At 35.6% G+C, this 17,622-nt stretch overlaps 1 long non-coding RNA gene across 1 annotated transcript in view; it reads left to right on the top strand.

Moving 5' to 3' along the window:
* The window catches only part of LOC129464055 (uncharacterized), a 52,100-nt gene extending 38,513 nt beyond the window's left edge, over positions 1-13,587 (top strand). Inside the window, exons 3-4 of the long non-coding RNA XR_008651412.2 lie at positions 10,318-10,457; positions 13,150-13,587. This is a non-coding gene — a long non-coding RNA (uncharacterized lncRNA). The remainder of the gene's footprint in view (positions 1-10,317; positions 10,458-13,149) is intronic.
* The last annotated feature ends 4,035 nt before the right edge of the window (positions 13,588-17,622 follow it).

Raw genomic sequence — 17,622 nt, 5'->3', positions numbered from 1 at the left:
AGGACATTAGGAGTTGACACAGGGAGTTATATTAAAAGAAAAAATGCATGTTTGTCATCCATTCAGAATGTGAAATCTTGGAAGTATCAAGTGACAGTAGCAGTTCACCTATAACTTTTTATCTAAATAATATATTATTACCTAACTGAAAAGTATATATTAAATGCTCTTTAAGGACTATTTGTTAAGACTTACACATTTAATTACTCATATTATAGCAAATTGAATTTTGAACACGTTATCTTTGCAACAAAATTTGAACTATAAGATGTATTTTCTTTTTCCAGTTTCTGTATTCTGAGTAACAGAATTTCCTGGGTGGACTTGTATAACAGCTCCTTGAAAATGCCTGGATGAATTTTCTATGGTACATGATGACCTCAGAATAATTTTTTTTTTAAATCCTGAAGGCCGGGAGTGGTGACTCACTCCTGCAATCCCAGCACTTTGGGAGGCTGAGGTGGGCAGATCACCTGAGGTCATGAGTTCGAGACCAGCCTGGCCAACATGGAGAAACCTCGTCTCTACTAAAAATACAAAATTAGCTGGGTGTGGTGGTGCATGCCTGTAATCCCAGCTACTCGGGAGGCTGAGGCAGGACAATCACTTGAACCTGGGAGGCGGAAGTTGCGGTGAGCCAACATCGCACCATTGCACTCCAGCCTGGGCACCAACAGTGAAGCTCCGTCTAAAAAAAAAAAAAAAAAATCCTGGAACAGGAATTAAGTAAATGGTGATAGTAATAATAGTAATATTGATAAGTTATTGCTATCTCCCTCTTTGATATGGCATTTAAGTCCCACGTGGTATTACAGAATACATTCCTTGTTGAATGGAAGAGGAATGGACAGAGAAGATATTTGCTAGAGCAGAAAGAAAGGGGGTCTGGGATCAAGGGCTTCCTCTGGCCTAAGAGGAGTGATATATGAAGAGACAGCTATGTATTAGAATTGAGAGAAGTATGTGTTGACAGGTGTTGGGTTTGTCTGGAGTAAGAAAATTGTAAAAATCACGTCTAATGATTTTAGTCTTACCAGAGAATGAAGAAGCAATGTCACCTGCTGAATGAGACAAGCAGAGATAATATTGAAAGCAGAAGGAGATCTGGAAACTTGGAAAGACCTGCCATAAGGCAGCCTAAATGAATCCACAAAATAATAAAAGAAAATGATTGATAAGTAAAAATAAGGGTTTGATGTAAATTATGGTTTGATAGCAAAGATTATAGTGACCCATTCAGTAGAGCCTTATGATTTTGTCCAACACTGCTTTAAAGTGCAGAAGCAAATTAGAGGAAATGAGATTAAAATGTTGACCAAAGGCTGCAAATGGCATGGCAAGTAGTGAGGAATGTCAAGAGAGGAAATATTTCAGGATGCGATGGATAATAATGAAAAAACTTGAGAACAACTACATATCTATGATGCGAGGTGTCGTTCATGAATTACTGTAGGTCAAGATAAGTATGGATAATTTTAGAATTTGTTTTGTTCCATTGGGATTTATTATGGTAGAAGTTTATGTGAAGTAGAAGATATATTGTTTCTTAGATGTTTAGCTATTCAATTATAATTAATATCTGTTAATTCTAATTCAAACAATTTACGTATTAGAATAGAAAAAGGTATTCTATGAGTAAATGTTATGAATTATATTCTTAGCTAGATTTTACACAGTGTAGGTAGAAAAAGTGAACTCAGAGTCATTTTAGCAAACTATTAGAAATGGGACTGAAGTGATACACAGAAGCTTATGGGTGAATATAGTTTCTCAGTTCCAGAGTGCCTTGAGTTCCAATGAGGTGAATTAAAAATGAAGCCTATAGATAGAAAACTTTTGAGATCACAGATTTTTTTTTAACTATACTTGGTGCTAAAGAAAAGAATCAAGCACGTATGTTATCACCTAATGGAACTGGAGTCAATATAAAGAAGCCAACTCTCCATAGAATTGATCCAGCCTGGTGGTTAAGGACTAGGATGTATGGATCCCTCTAAGGTAGACCTGTTGGAGAAGTAAATTTCCTAAAGGAATGAATTAGAAAAATATACGAAGTCACCCATTATTAACATACAAGAATGGAATAATATGCCATGCATACTAGTTGATAGTATCCTTGGGAATGGCTGGACACTTCCTCAGTGTGGTCTTATTTCCAACATAAAATAGACAGCAAAGGAAAATTCTATTCAGTGATTTCTCGTGTGATTTAAGCAAGAAATAAGAATTATATATTTTTTATCAGCTGACTGTGTACATGTTTTCAGAGCCCTCTACTTATAAAAGCAGTAACTGCATGTATATTTGGCCATGCTCCAACTGTATCTAATTTACCACCTTTTTGCACAGTATGAACTTTAAGCCATCCAATCAAAAACTTTTCATTTATAGCCTATGAAATATAAATGCAAATTTTCATAATATATTTTAAAACTTATTGTTAACTGTTTTTTGGGGTTACGATTTCTGAAATGCTTATATATACCATTTAATCCTATCTCTTTTCTGACTGTGTGTGCACAGATATGCACAACTTTATGAAATGGATACTTTTTTCTTGGAGAGCAGATTTAAAATATATTAATTATTCTAAATCCTTTAAGACATTTTGATAATAGAGTAGACTATAATTTTGAGTACTGAAATCAGAAGCATTTTTTAAAGAATGTATACTTAGGGGGAAATACTTAATATTGTTTCTTCCCATTAAATCAAGTAATTTTCAATTAAAATTCCAAGATACCTTTGTAAACTAATGAGCGTGGTAATTCTTAATATTTTTCTTTTATTCTTCTTTTCTTTCTTTCTATTGCATAATTTTTAAAAATGTGATCAGCTTAATCTGTCTCAAGGCATAATTTAAAAATGAGAAAGCCTTTGATTTTCCTGTTTTTTTTCCTTTCCCTTTTTATTGTTAATTTCAGCAACAGTGAGTGCCATGCAGAAGCTCAAGAGAAGTGTTAGGCACAATAGTTTTAAGCATGATCAAATCTTGCCATGTTATTGAAGATATTTTAAAGCTGATTCTATTGTCCTTCTTATTCTCTCACTAAGAATTGAAGAGAAGCACTTTGGGCAGTCCCTTATGATGCTATGTGCATTTCTGGTTACCAGGACGACAGATTATGGTCATCTTCTCCCATTGCCATAGAAACAAGGCTACAACAAATGTAAATTGCCTATAATTTTCTCATTCTCATAATTTGCATTCACATTTACATGAGCAGAGATATATAAAAGCAGGTGTGATTCATAGCTCTTTACAGAGCTGTTAAGCCTTAAATCGCTATTATTTTCAATGTAAAATCAATTTAAAATGGAAAAACTCTGAAAGATTAATTGCAAGTTGTTTTAAAATATTTCTGAGTATTAAGGAAGGTTGAATCTGATATATAAACTTTCAAACTAATTTTAAACCTTCTAAATTAAACAAAATTGAACAAAGTTCTACATCCTATATTACACTTACTATTTTCCTCATATTTTTGATCTCATCAGAAAAAATAAAAAAATAAATCAAGTACTATTTTATGTAAAATTCAATCCACAATACTATTAACTTTCTCGCATACAGTGCAAGCTACCACAAAACTATAAACGCACTCTATTTTGTTTTGTATTATTCCAACAATTGTAACTTTTTACAAAACAATTGTAACTATTTAACAAAAATGTGAAATTTCCATTTATTAATAGATTACTAATGTATTCTTTCATTCATTCACTAAAAAATATTGTATGCAAACCACCCAGTGGTTTGTGTTCCTGGGTTTACAAAACAAACCACAAAGAACATGAGAAGGAAACAACATAATGTGAACTTAAACAATGGGCTTTTAATTTAATAATGTTTAATAAAATATAGAATGGAATAAGTCATTTTTATCACTTTGAGTCTCAAGTTATCACCATATAAATGGGGATAGCAATAACACCTGCTTCATCAATTTTTTCTAAGTCAAATGAAATAATGCAATTGAAATTATTTTGCATTTGGTCAAATTTTATAAATATAAATATTATAATATTTTATAAATATTATTATAACTTTCAAAAAGTTCATAATATATTAGAAGAAGTTAGACAAGTGTATACAGTCTGCCCTCTGTATCTGTGGTTCCGCATCTGCTAATTCAACCAACCATGGATAAAAAATATTTGGAAAAAAATAAATTCCACAAAGTTCTAAAAGCAGAACTTTAATTTGCAATGCACTTATTACTACATTAAATCCATGCAAATTAAGTGGTGGACTAATTGGCATGGATTTATTGTATTAGGATATTATAAGAAATTAAGAAATCTAAAGATAATTTAAAGTATGTGGGAGGATGTGCATAGGTTGTATGCAAATATTATGCACCTGAAATATTTCCCCTTTATTTAGTTTCTATTGTTGCACTGAAGTCACAATGTGGAGCTGGATCTTATCTACACAAAGAACAGTGATGTAGCTTTGATTTGCCTTGTTCTTTATAATAACCTCTCTTTCTCTCGCATTTGATTGAATGGAGTTAGATCAGGAGATAATCTGAGAGGCTATCCAATCAACCTGCTTATAGTGTTCCTTCATCTCCCCACACAAAGACTGAAGTGTTCTTGGTCAAGGAGCTGGCTGTGGAGCCACACTGTCACCTCAGTTTTCCTTTCTTACTCGAATGTACTTTGTGCAAATCAAAGAGAGGTGGCAAACTGGTCAAATCTGCTGGCCAAATCCTTTTATTGTCCATGGTCCTAATATGTAACAATGGTCTGTGGCCTACCTTGATGATCTTATTTTTCCAAATGACTCCATTTTCAGAAAATAATCATAGGCATTACCTTCTGGGAAGGCATGAGGTAGGCTTACCTGCTTTGTATAATAAATGTAAACATGGATTAAATTATTACCTTACATTACATCTTTTAGAAATGTTGAAAGGAATTTTTTTTAAATTTTGGATATGATTATAAAACTAATGAATTATCCGGGAAGCACTAAACACTCAGTACAGAGAAAAAACATATTCAGGTTTATAATAGTAAAAGTTTACATAGAATTTAAATGCATTTAGTGTAATATTAATTATCATTATCATTCCCTCACCCAATTAAAGTATTGATTAAGTCTCTATTCAGGACTTTGTACTTCTACCTTGATTTTGTTCTCGTGTTCTTTTTGGTTTTAAATTCCTAGCTATGTAGCTTTCAATTAGATTGACAGCTCCTAAATATCAGGACAAAACATAAATTGTAGAGTATAATCAGTCAGTTAGAAATGTCTGTAAAATGCAATACTTTTTTCATAGCTACCCACTTTATCAACTGTATTTCTGTTTATCTTTTCATCTCAAAGTCTATTCAAAATTATGATTGTAAAAATCTATACAATATGGGAATTGCAAAGCAACCAGCATTTGAGAGAAATGTGTAATGCCATTTCAATATATAAACAAACTCAGCTTTTTACAGTAGAAGAGTTTTTGTGTAAGTTCATATATTCAAGAGGTTACAGAACACTTTGTAAGTGAATAATCTCTCTAGCATCACTACCATTACTAAAAAATTCTTTGTCTCGGGGCTCTTTCCTATCTCACACTACAAAAATACGACTGAAAGGGAACAGCTTGTCCCTATGGCTTTTGAACTTAGCATAGTGAGATGAGTAAATACATTTTATGTATGCAGTTAGAGGTTAGTAAAAATAAAGACGTGATGAAATCATGCTGGAATTCCAACCTCTTGAATTTCCATCCTAGCACTGCTTCGGGTTTATAAGGAAGATATATGAAGAGCATTTATAGTTTATTTCTATAGGGATTTAGCCACAATCTCCTACACAAAGTCGTCAATGATGAAAAGCTAGAATGTACCATTATGGACATAAGTTTTCTTTTGTAGCCCTGGTTTAGAATCAAAGCACTCTTCTGCTCTTTTTATTCTAGGCCATGCCATTCTTTACTTGAATAGAAAAAAAACATATTTTTTCACTTATCACCAGGTGAAATTTAACACTTCCTTCAATTATGACTGCACAAAAAAACCCACAGCTGTATCAGCAAATCTGTCTATATTTACAAATAGATATTATATATTTTTTCCAGTTGTTATAGATATCCCAAAATATCATTTATCACGATTTTGATGTCATGGTTGATATTAAACCAGTAACTATATCTTATTATTTAATATGTTAAAGAAACAAATATATACCATAATTTAAAAATTATTTTGATAAGTATATTTTAATATAACTGGCTTCCTTTTTAATCCTGCGTATTTTATTTTACGGATTTAAATGGAATATTCTAAGAGGTTTATAGGCTGCTCCAAACTCCTGAAGGGGTTTACAGAACAAAGAAGTTTAAAAACTCCTGTTCTACTTTCACATCCTAATCTTGGTCCACATGGGAGAATAAACTCAAAAAGGGATAAAGGCCAAGAAAAATACCTAGGTATGATTGAAAGATACTCTCAGAAAGAGGTTACGGACTGAAAATTTGAACAAAAAATTGCAATATCACCCCACATCACACAAAGAAAAATCCATAACATCATAAATTTGGCTCTGTCAAAGCAAACATTGGCCTAGCCTAAATTAAGCAGGCTTTATTCTTTATTTTCCCATTGAAATAGGGGAAAGAGACAGAAAACCCCACCAAAACAAAATGTGGGAAAGGTTTTAAGAGCTGGAGTGGAGGAGGAATTTCAGGACAACTATTTTTGCTAATTGGCCTTACCTAAAGAAAAAGCAAGCTTTCTCTTATCTTCGTGAAGGGAGGTAATTTTACAACTTAAAGCAAGGCCACTTACTGACGTTAAGCTTCTACTCGCCCACAGAAACTGGGAGATGGGAGCACTTCCTTCCATTTTTTTCTTTCTTTTTTTTTTTTTTTTGAGAGGAGTCTCGCTCTGTCGCCCAGGCTGGAGTGCAGTGGCGCGATCTCGCCTCACTGCAAGCTCCGCCTCCTGGGTTCACGCCATTCTCCTGCCTCAGCCTCCCGAGTAGCTGGGACTACAGGCGCCCGCCACCACGCCCGGCTAATTTCGTTTTTGTATTTTTAGTAGAGACAGGGCTTCACTATGTTAGCCAGGATGCTCTCTATCTCCTGACCTCGTGATCTGCCCGCCTCGGCCTCCCAAAGTGCTGGGATTACAGGCTTGAGCCACCACGCCCGGCCCCTTTCTTCCTTGATGAATATATTTCAAAGGGATGGCTCCCAGGTCTTTGAGAAAGACATCCCTGGGTTGTAAATACTGTGAGAGGCTTTTTTTTTTTTTTTTTTTCTGATTTACATCTCAAAGGGGAAAATGAATTTTCAATTCCAAGTTTTCTAACATTAAATGCCCTTAAAAATGGAGATCAGGACCTAGGCTCAGGAAGAAGCTTATCCAATGTTTAGTCAAGCTGAGGGAAATATTATGGCCATCCTTGCTATCTTTATCAGTTCCTCGTAGTGTTACTCTTCATAAAATAGAATGAGGAGAAAGAATTCAGCTCCTTCAAGAGAGACTCTTTCTGAGCATAGGTGTGTGTGAAAGAGAAAGTGTGTTTGTGTGTGTATGTGTAAGTGTATGTGTGGTATTTTGCAATAATGAACAATGCTGTCAAATAAATATAAGTTGGAATTTCATATGAACACCAGAAAAACAAAACCAAGAGCAAGTGGATGAAGAGTTCTTGGGATAAGAAAGACTGAAGAAAATGTTGCTTTTTGTTTACTAAATCTGATCAAATAAATTACTAAATAAAATAATATGGCTTTGTCAACACGTATAGGGTTTTCTGGCAGTCCTTTTTAAGAAAATAATTCCCATTTCTTTTTCAGTCTGTCTCCAAAAGAAATGATATGCCATCTAATCTCAGTGTAAGCTCTCGATGTACCACAAAAAGCAAATAAATCCAATGTCATTCTTGATTAAATAATCACCTTTTCAGGGCAAAGCCAAGAAATGTTTTTTCCCCCCTCCCTGCCACAGGAACTGTGACCTAATTCTCATTCCTAATCACAGAATCAAAGGTTAGTATTTGAACAACCTGACACTCGCTTTAAGTCATTCTATTTTTCTGCCAAAACTTTAACTTTGTTGACATTCCTTGATTATCCACGTTAATGATTGAATCAGCTATTTTTGCCCTTGGATATTTCTTGTTCTTTATATTCTGCGCTACATTTTTTCACACAATAGTAATCCCTGATCACAATGTTAGAATTAATAATAAGTTAACAATTGATACAGACTGAATGTTTTTTATTTTTCTTGTAATCTTATTTAACCTTATAATTCCATTATTGTTATAATGGCAATTATTTGATTCCAAGAAGTAATACATTTATGATGGCTGATGACAAGCAAGTTTAAACTTGAACTTCTTTGAACAAAGACCTTTTTTTCTCCTTTTGTCCAGAAACTAAAATTATATACACTTTCCCAAGTCTTCCCTTTGCATAACAAAACACAGAACTTTCCTTGAGACTGAAATTTGGCATCATAATTAATTTTTCTTTACTTTGAGAATTGCTCTCTGGATAACTTAAGAGAGAAGAGGGTGGGGAAAGAGAGCCATTATGTTTTGTGTCTCCTCAGTGTGAATTAAATTGCTGGTTTGGGGCTAAAGGGGGCATATATTTCCGTGATAAAATGAGAGATCTGTTTCGATTCAGGAATACAAATGGTTAAAAACAAGATAAAGCTATTACCTACTCTAGGACTCTACTTCTGCAGAGAAAACTCCTGGGTACTTCTAATAAGAAAGATACACTGGAGCTTCCTGACAGGAACAGAGTGAGCCTTTGTTAGTCCTGGACTTTTCTGTCACTCACTTATAGATAATATCAAGCACTGTGACAGAGACAAGGTATATATGACTGCTACTTAGACAGTGGGAATGCTAAGCCTCTAATTGAATTTCTCTCTGAGAAAAAGACATTTTCTTGGGGGAAAAGTAACATTTTGTCAAGTAAAAATGATCTGCTAATTGTCGTAGAAAATTTCTCAGTTTTTATATAATTGATCTTAGTTTTATATTTAAGTCTCATTACCCTCTCCACATTATCCATTTGCAGCTCCTTTACAGTATGTTTGTGCTTGCTAGAGTAAAAGTAGATTTTCTTTTTCTTTTTTTGTTTTTTTTTTTAGTTTCTAGAATCTTCTTAATGGAAAATCTTCATCTAAGTGGTGGAGTTTTCACATTCAAAACGCCACCTAACCAAATGTTACAAGTATTGCTGTCTTCCTAATTATTCATGTATGTCTATGTGTCTAGAGTCACATATGCAGGGTCACTTGATTTGAACAGTAGAGGATGGTGACAAATGTGTCTTATTCACATAAGGCTATGAGAATAGGCTAGATTTGGAAGGGGAATGAAAAAGAAACAAATGACATGTTCTCCATGAAGTAGACACTCTAAGCCTGCTATCACTGAAATGTACTACTTTGACTTTGTAAAATTAGCCAGTCTTGACAATCAGAATATGAAAGGCATGCTGAATTACCAAATTATATTGAATGTGTCCTATATTGGTGTTACTACCTGATATCACAAGACAAGACAAATTGCAATCCAGGGATTTGACTAATGAATGTATCAAAATAGTTATGATGACACTGGAAATGAAATAGGATCTCAATATTTTGAGATATTAAGCCAGAGACACATGTACATTGATAATGGCACAAAATTGTCTGTATTCGTGACTCAGTCCTTGAAAGTTTGTATTACAAAATGAACAATACAATCAATCAGCTATTTCTAGTCACTTTATATTTGATTCTTCTGTCACAATGGCTATCCTCCTCACTTCTATAACTCAAATTGGAGAACGACTGTCTGCAGTTGTAATATGTAAAAAATAGTCCACATTTTGATGGATCCTTATTACTTATTAAATGTTTAATAGGCTGCAGGGCTCACTCTAAGATCTGTTTCATTTCCCTTGGTGCATATAGTATTACTTGATAGGGGAAGGATGCTATCCATTTTTGGAAAGTTTTATAAATAGTATTAGGGAAAACTTCAAGATACTTATTATTTTCTCCTATTTAAGTTACACTGAGTTGAATTTACAAGTATAATAACTTTAATGGGGAAAATTACTAAAGTTAAAAAGAAAATAGTGGAGAGAAAAATCATTACCTGTATATAGAAAACTAAAGAATTAAAGAAACATTTGTGTGTGTGTGTGATTTACACGATCTTCAGTGTAATCGGAATAAAGGTCACAGGGCTCAACAGGTAACCCCCTACTGCTTTTCTCATCGCTGGTTTCCTGTTCACTCTATACACTGGTCTCTTCTCTTTGTCTAATACATATTGACTTTCTTATTTCACAGACTCTGTGATATTTTGCACAAGGTTGGTAACCCTGAAGATTTTCTTTCACTGCAAAACAAAGTGTCATTCTTCTGAAGATGTTTCATATATCCTCATTTTTAAATGTTGTTTAGAAGAGGAAGGAATGCTGTGGTTTAAGGTAACATCGTTTTGTATAAAAATTTCTTTCTTTAAAACCCTAATACAGGGTTTATAAGGCTTGACCATATGTACTGTGTATATGTGTATACAGTTTAATTATATGTAGAATTAATGTTTACCCAACCTAAAGCATGCATGTGCTTGCATACAAATGTGTGCACATGTATGTTCATGTTTGGGCATGCCCTCCCCCACTCCCACACACAGAAACACGTGATCACATGCACACACACATATATATACATATATGTGTGTGTGCGTGTAATTCTGTTAATCTTTCATTCCAACCAGGTTTAGGTATATATGTATATACCTATACTTGGAATGAAAGATTAACAGAATTTGATTTTCTGGGGCTAGATGTCACAAATTCAAGAGGATTAGACTGGTTATTTATAACTAGAAAAAAAATTGTCCCAGCCCTTTCTCCCTTCTCAGGAACTATCTAGTGGGTTCATGTTTTTGTTTTACTTTTCTGGTAGACAAATGTTTTCTTATTTATCACGTTCAACATCACTGATTCCTACTGTTCTTTATTTCCCTTGTTTTTTTTTTTCGTATATGTTTGAGTACATATTATTACCTCTCCCTTGATAAAAAGGATCTTCAAAAATAAAAAAAAAGTCAGACAAATGGAGTGTTTTCTTTCACATACATTTCTAATGCAAAAACCTACTTGTGGAGCACTTTTACTTCCCACTGCTGAACTAAAAGTTTTGAGTATTGCCGTTGGATCCCTTGATTTTTCTCTTCTTCTCTTCACTCAAACCGCTTCCTGCTTCAACTTCTCCCAAAGCTCAAGCTTTTGAAACGTTCTTAGAGCTGACACACCACAGAAGTGAACACTCACACCCACTTAGTCCGTTCCATTTTGTTTCATAGTATTTTTTTTTAATTGGGTATGATCTCAATTACCATTGGAAACACAATGGTACTCTTTTTCCTCTCTAGACCACACTTCTAAGTGTATGTAGTGTGTGTGCTTGTGTTTAACCTAATATTAATATTGTCAAATTTAGCAAACCAACCAATCAACCATCTATTTAATTTGAATTTCAGATAATAATAGAAAATTGTTGACTACAATTTGTATTTTAGATAAACATCAAACAATATTTTGGTATATTTCCTAAGCAACATTAGAGATTATTGCTTGCATTATTGCTTTTCCATGCAACACATTAGAATATTTTGTTCCATAGTTGGATCGAATCTCTGTTTATCCTCACTCACCAAAGCCCTCTCTACTAGTTTAGCATAGTATTAAGTGCTACACATGAAACCAAAACAAAACAACTGCAATTGCATCATCTTTTGTAAACAACTCAATCTCTTTCATTTTCATTTACCTCATCTGTAAAAGGGGATAATAATATCTGTATATCCAAATTAGAAGTAAATTATATATGTATATATATATATAGCTTTCAATAAGGATTTTCACATAGAAAGTACTCAGTATTTTGTTTTTATAATTAGCAGTGGTACTATCTGTTTTTGTTTTGTGAATATCACTGCACCTTAGCCTTTGATCTCTCTGAGAACTAGACTTTATATTATGATCGGTCTTCTTGGGAACTTCTGTTCCCAGAGAGAACTACTATTAAGAGTTACTTTTCAAAATATTGTCTCTGAACATATATGCATATGTACCTAAAATATCTTACAGAAATTAAGTAACAGTATGCCCAGTTGTGGGCCTTGATTTTTCTTCACTCGATGTGTGTCTTGAAGATCTTTCCATATAAGCACACATAATTCTATTATTCTGAATTACTGCATAATATGCCAGTACATTAATATAGCATACTTTATTATTATTATTGAGAGAGACAGGGTCTTACCCTGTTGCCCAGTCTAGAGCACAGTGTGTAATCATAGCTCACTGCAGCCTCAATCTCCCAGGCTCAGGGGATCCTCCTGCTTCAGCCTTCTGAGTGGCTAAGTCTATAGGCACAAGCCACCATGACTGGCTAATTTTTTTTTCTCTTTTGGTCGAATAAAATAAAAATGTTACCCAGACTGGATAACATACTTTATTTAAACTGATTTGTAATGATAGACATTTAGGTCCTTTACAGTAATTTGCTATTATAAATGTTTTAACAGTAAATATTTTTGTTTATATATCTTTATTCACAAGGAAATGTATCTATAAATTCAATTCTTAAAGTTTAATTATTGGATTAAACAGAATGCAATTTATGTTGTTGACAGCCAAGTATTATGATAAGATAATAGACACATTTTATAAATCCCTCATTTTCTGCAAATAAAATTCCTTAGCTTGTAGGCTTGTTTTATTACTGCCTCAACAACATATAAACAAATACACATATACTGTCTTCCTAGTATTTTTGGAAAAGCTACTCAAATGCCATTAATTATGTGATTGCTTGTATATAACATCATAGATTTTACTTTTATTACAGTTAATTTAATGGTTACTTAAGTAACCACTATTACTTATTTTAAGCATTAAATGTGTATGTCTATTCATTTAATATATATGCCTATATGAAAGGAACAATATAGAGTACTAATGTGCAAAAAGGGACTTGAGTCAATAATTTACTTAAATTCTCCATGCACTCTAAGCCTCAGTTTTCTTATTTTTAAAGGGAATGAAGATTACTTTTCAAGGTGACAGACTTAGCCTTTCCTTAGTCTTTGCCTTCTCTTCCTCCTAGTGATCTGGACAGGAGACGGAAATACTGGGTAGAGGAGGGCAGTTCCCTGGCAAAGCCTCACCCTCAAGCCTGGATACCTGCTGTCCTAAATGAAAACAGGCATTTCTGTGTTCATGCTCCAAAAGTTGTCTTTTGGCCCGCCACACCCCCTGTCCTGCACCCATATGAATTCTGAACCCCAGACTCCAGAAGCAGACCAGCAAGCCTGCAGACCAGCAGAAGGACGGTGGAACGATGTGGCAGAGAAAGGGAGAAGAGGAGGAACATCTGAATGCCGAGAGGAGTTCAGCTGGGGGCAGTCAGAGAGGAGTCCAGCCACTGGGCAGCCGGAATCCAGGGGAGGATCATCTTTCCACTCCATCCCCCTCCTCCGCCTGCCCATCCATCCTGCTGAAAGCCACCTCCACCACTCAATAAAACCTGCCATTCATCCTTGGAGTCCGTGTGTGACCTGATATTTCCAAGGCACTGGACAAGAGCTTGGATACAGAAAGCTGTCACTCTGGCCCTCTGCCCTTGTGAAAAGGCAGAGAGTCCATTGAGCTGATTAACACTCAAGCCATCTGCAGACGGCAAAGCTGAAAGAGCTTTGTGGCTCACTCCTGTAATCCCAGCACTTTGGGAGGCCGAGGGGGGGTGGATCACGAGGTCAGGAGTTCGAGACCAGCCTGGCCAACATGGTGAAACCCCGTCTCTACTAAAAGTACAGAAATTAGCTGGGCATGGTAGTGTGCAATCCGAGCTACTCAGGAGGCTGACGCAGGAGAATCGCTTGAATCAGGGAGGCAGTGGTTGCAGTGGGTCGAGATCACGCCATTGCACTCCAGCCTGGGTGACAGAGCAAGACACCTTCTCACATACACACACACAAAAAAAAACTCAAAAAAAAAAAAAAGCTTTGTAACACTGGGGTTGCAGGCACCCACCCCTAGACACTACCATGGGGCTGGAGCCCAGAGCGCTTGCCCCAGCCTCTGCACCTGCCCATCTGCATGCTTCCCCTCCTGCAAGAGGTTTGAGCAGCAGGGTGACAGAATAGACACGCATGCAAGGGGAATTAGGGAACTCTTCCATTTCACTAGCTCACATTAAAAGATTCAAAAAGATATTAAAACATATATGTTACAGTATTCTTAAAAAAAAAAAAACCTGCTATGTAAGCCAGTTTTTTACCAGAATACAGGAGGTTACATAGACTAGAACTTTCTGAAAATAGTGGAAATTCTCCTGTAAAAAGTCCGTATCTTTTATGCTGGAGAAGAGAAAGGCAAAATATAGCTTGGGTGACCCTACACTTCCAATATCCAAAATAATATAGAAGTATATAACTTTATAAGGCATAAAAACTATTAAAATACTCTACCAGGAGAAACATTATCATTACTTAGGAGATAATTATGTGGATCAAAAGCATGTTTACTTATTTCCAATTCACAATCCCAAAAGGAAGCCTATCTGTTAATAAGCTATCTCCATTTGCACTGAACCTACAGTTCAGTACATATTCATCCAGAAAGTACAATGAAAATTCAACAAAATAAGGCATTGCAAAAGTGAAAGGAAAGTAAATCTTGGGGCCCCCAAATCATTAAGCTAAAGGGAAAGTCAAGCCAAGAACTTCTTAGAGCAAACCTGTCTCCCGTTTATTCAAAGTCATTCCTTTGCTCGAATGAGATAAATACGTATCTAATTGCCTCCTTTGGAAAGGCTAATCAGAAAATCAAAAGAATGCTACTGTTTATCTCTCACTTACCTGTGACCTGGAAGCCCCCTTCCTGTTTCAAGTTGTCCGGCCTTTATGGACAGAGCCAATGTACATCTTACATATATTGATTGATGTCTCATGACTCTCTAAAATGTATAAAACCAAGCTGTGCCCCGACAACCCTGGGCACAGGTCTCAGGACTTCCTGAGGCTGTATCATGGGCACATGTCCTCAACCTTGGCAAAACAAACTTTCTAAATTAACTGAGACCTGTCTAAGATAATTGGGTTCACACAACTAAGATTATACCTAAATTTCAAAAATAAACAATGAGTTATAAGACATTTGAAGACAGCTAATAGCAAAAAAGAAAAAGCCTAAGGTGAGTAAACAGAACATTTACTCAAAGAAATACATATTTTAAAATTATAGTTACTGATCTTAGAGATATTCTAAAATATATTCAAAAATCAAGAATTGAACAGGAGTAATATGAATAAGTTAAAATTATGATTGCTAAAATTAAAACTTACAATCAATTAAGAATATGATGATTGGGCCGGGCGCAGTGGCTCACGCCTGTAATCCCAGCACTTTGGGAGGCCGAGGCGGGCAGATCATGATGTCAAGAAATCGAGACCATCCTGGCCAACATGGTGAAACCCTGTCTCTATTAAAAATATAAAAATTAGCTGGGTGTGGTGGCAGGCGCCTGTAGTCCCAGCTACTTGGGAGGCTGAGGCAGGAGAATCACTTGAACCCGGGAGGGGGAGATTGTAGTGAGCTGAGATCACGCCATCGCACTCCAGCCTGGGTGAGAGAGCGAGATGCGGTCTCAAAAAAAAAAAAAAAAAAGAATATGATGATTGAATTAGCTATTTGCAAGATTGAAAGACAGACCCATGTATATATTCCAGAATATAAGAAAAAAATTAGATGAAAAAGTTGAGAGAAAATTAAGAGATACAGTTAATTGTTTTTACGATGACTTTAAAGAATTCAATAAAATTTTCAGAAAGAATTAAGCAAGGAAATTATTAAGGAAATTCATGAAGAACTTTTCAAAAGCAAAATTAAAATAGAGTTGTTTGAATTGAAAGGGCAATTCAGTGCCAATCAGTTTGAATGAAAAAAATCCAATAACATAAAAAGATCTCGGAGGACCATCCACAGAGAAAGATCTTAAAATCTTTCTTAAAGAAAACACACATTATCTAAATGGAACGAAAGTTAAATTGTCATCAGGAAGCTTTAGTCACAAAGAATTTAGGAAGACAATTGAGCAGTAGCTTCACAGTTGAGAGGGATCATGCTTTTGAATCTAAAATGTTATACTCATTAAAATCATAAGGAAAGTTTAGCAATAAATAAAAGGTAACCAGGCTAAGATAAGCTTACATGTACAAAGTTTTATTATTATCACATAGCATATACCTGTTGGAAAATGGCGCTTCCTTAGCCATCATGCATGTCTTCACATCTGCCATATAGGCACAGCTAAGCCACAGGCTTCCCCATCTCTTGGCAGAACACCGTGTGTTGCTTCCTGGAATATGGCGATCTGAGCAGTCTTCCCAGGAGATGTACACAGATGTTTTACGTATGCCTTCCTGTTTCTCGTCAGATATGGAACATTCCACCTATCCATCATTTAGCTGATCATTTTACTAACTTCTTGGTCTCATCTGCCATCTGGCCCCTCTGGTTCAGAGTCATCTGTGGAATGTAGGAAGCCAACATGACACTGATCTTGCTATGTTGTCTGTGTAAGTTATAAACTGCCCAAACTCATTTGGGCTCATTGTCATTTTACTGACCAAATCCATGAGAGTGTGGCAAGCCAATCTTTAGCAGCTATGTCAGAGTTAGACAGCACATTTTCTGCTTAGCCACTTGCAAATAGAAGTCTAGCATCTGAGTAATGTTAAAAGAGATGCAGGCTCACTGTTTAATTCCTTTCTTTTCTTTTTTTTTCTTTTTTTTTTTTGAGATGGAGTCTCTCTCTGTTGCCCAGGCTGGAGTGTAGTGGCATGATCTCAGCTCACTGCAACCTCCGTCTCCCAGGTTCAAGCGATTCTCCTGCCTCAGCCACCTGAGTAGCTGTGATTACAGGCGTGCACCACGCCCAGCTAATTTTTGTATTTTTAGTAGAGACTAGATTTTAGATTTCACCGTGTTGGTCAGGCTGGTCTCAAACTCCCGATCTTGGGATCCGCCCGCCTCGGCCTCCGGAAGTGCTGTGATTACAGGCGTGAGCCACCGCTTCCAGCCATTTTCTGTTTGTTTGTTTCAGTCTTTGCTCTATGTATATTGGCTTCTGTCCTCATTCTTGTTGCCTCGTGGTCACATGATGGCTTTAACTGCTCCTGACAGTTTCACAATTAATGTAAAGAGATTAAGGGGGTTGCATAGGGCAGCTTACATGACATCAGCTGAGTTTTTTTTTTTTAATTTGCATGTCTTCAGGAGACATTTTTTTTTTCTTGATCTGTCCTTCTGTTAGCAGAATTTCACTTAGGTTCACCAGACGCGACTGTGTTTCATAGCCATTCATAGCTGTCAGGAAGCTGAGAATGGAGTACTGAGACTGAATTTCACTCTCCTAAGGCTTTGTATTAGAGGCTGACAAGGAAACCCGGAGCTGGGAAAGAGTATTAAGTAAACCAGTCATACTCTTTGGAAAAACCGAATTAGGTTTAAGGCAAAAAAAAAAATAAAGACAATTTCAGACACACACAAAAACTCAGAAAATCTACGTTTCACAGAC

Source organism: Symphalangus syndactylus, chromosome 15 (assembly GCF_028878055.3).
Source record: "Symphalangus syndactylus isolate Jambi chromosome 15, NHGRI_mSymSyn1-v2.1_pri, whole genome shotgun sequence".
Classification (NCBI taxonomy): domain Eukaryota; kingdom Metazoa; phylum Chordata; class Mammalia; order Primates; family Hylobatidae; genus Symphalangus; species Symphalangus syndactylus.
The sequence above is the reverse complement of the archived record's forward strand: the minus strand, read 5'-3'. Positions and strand labels throughout refer to the sequence as shown.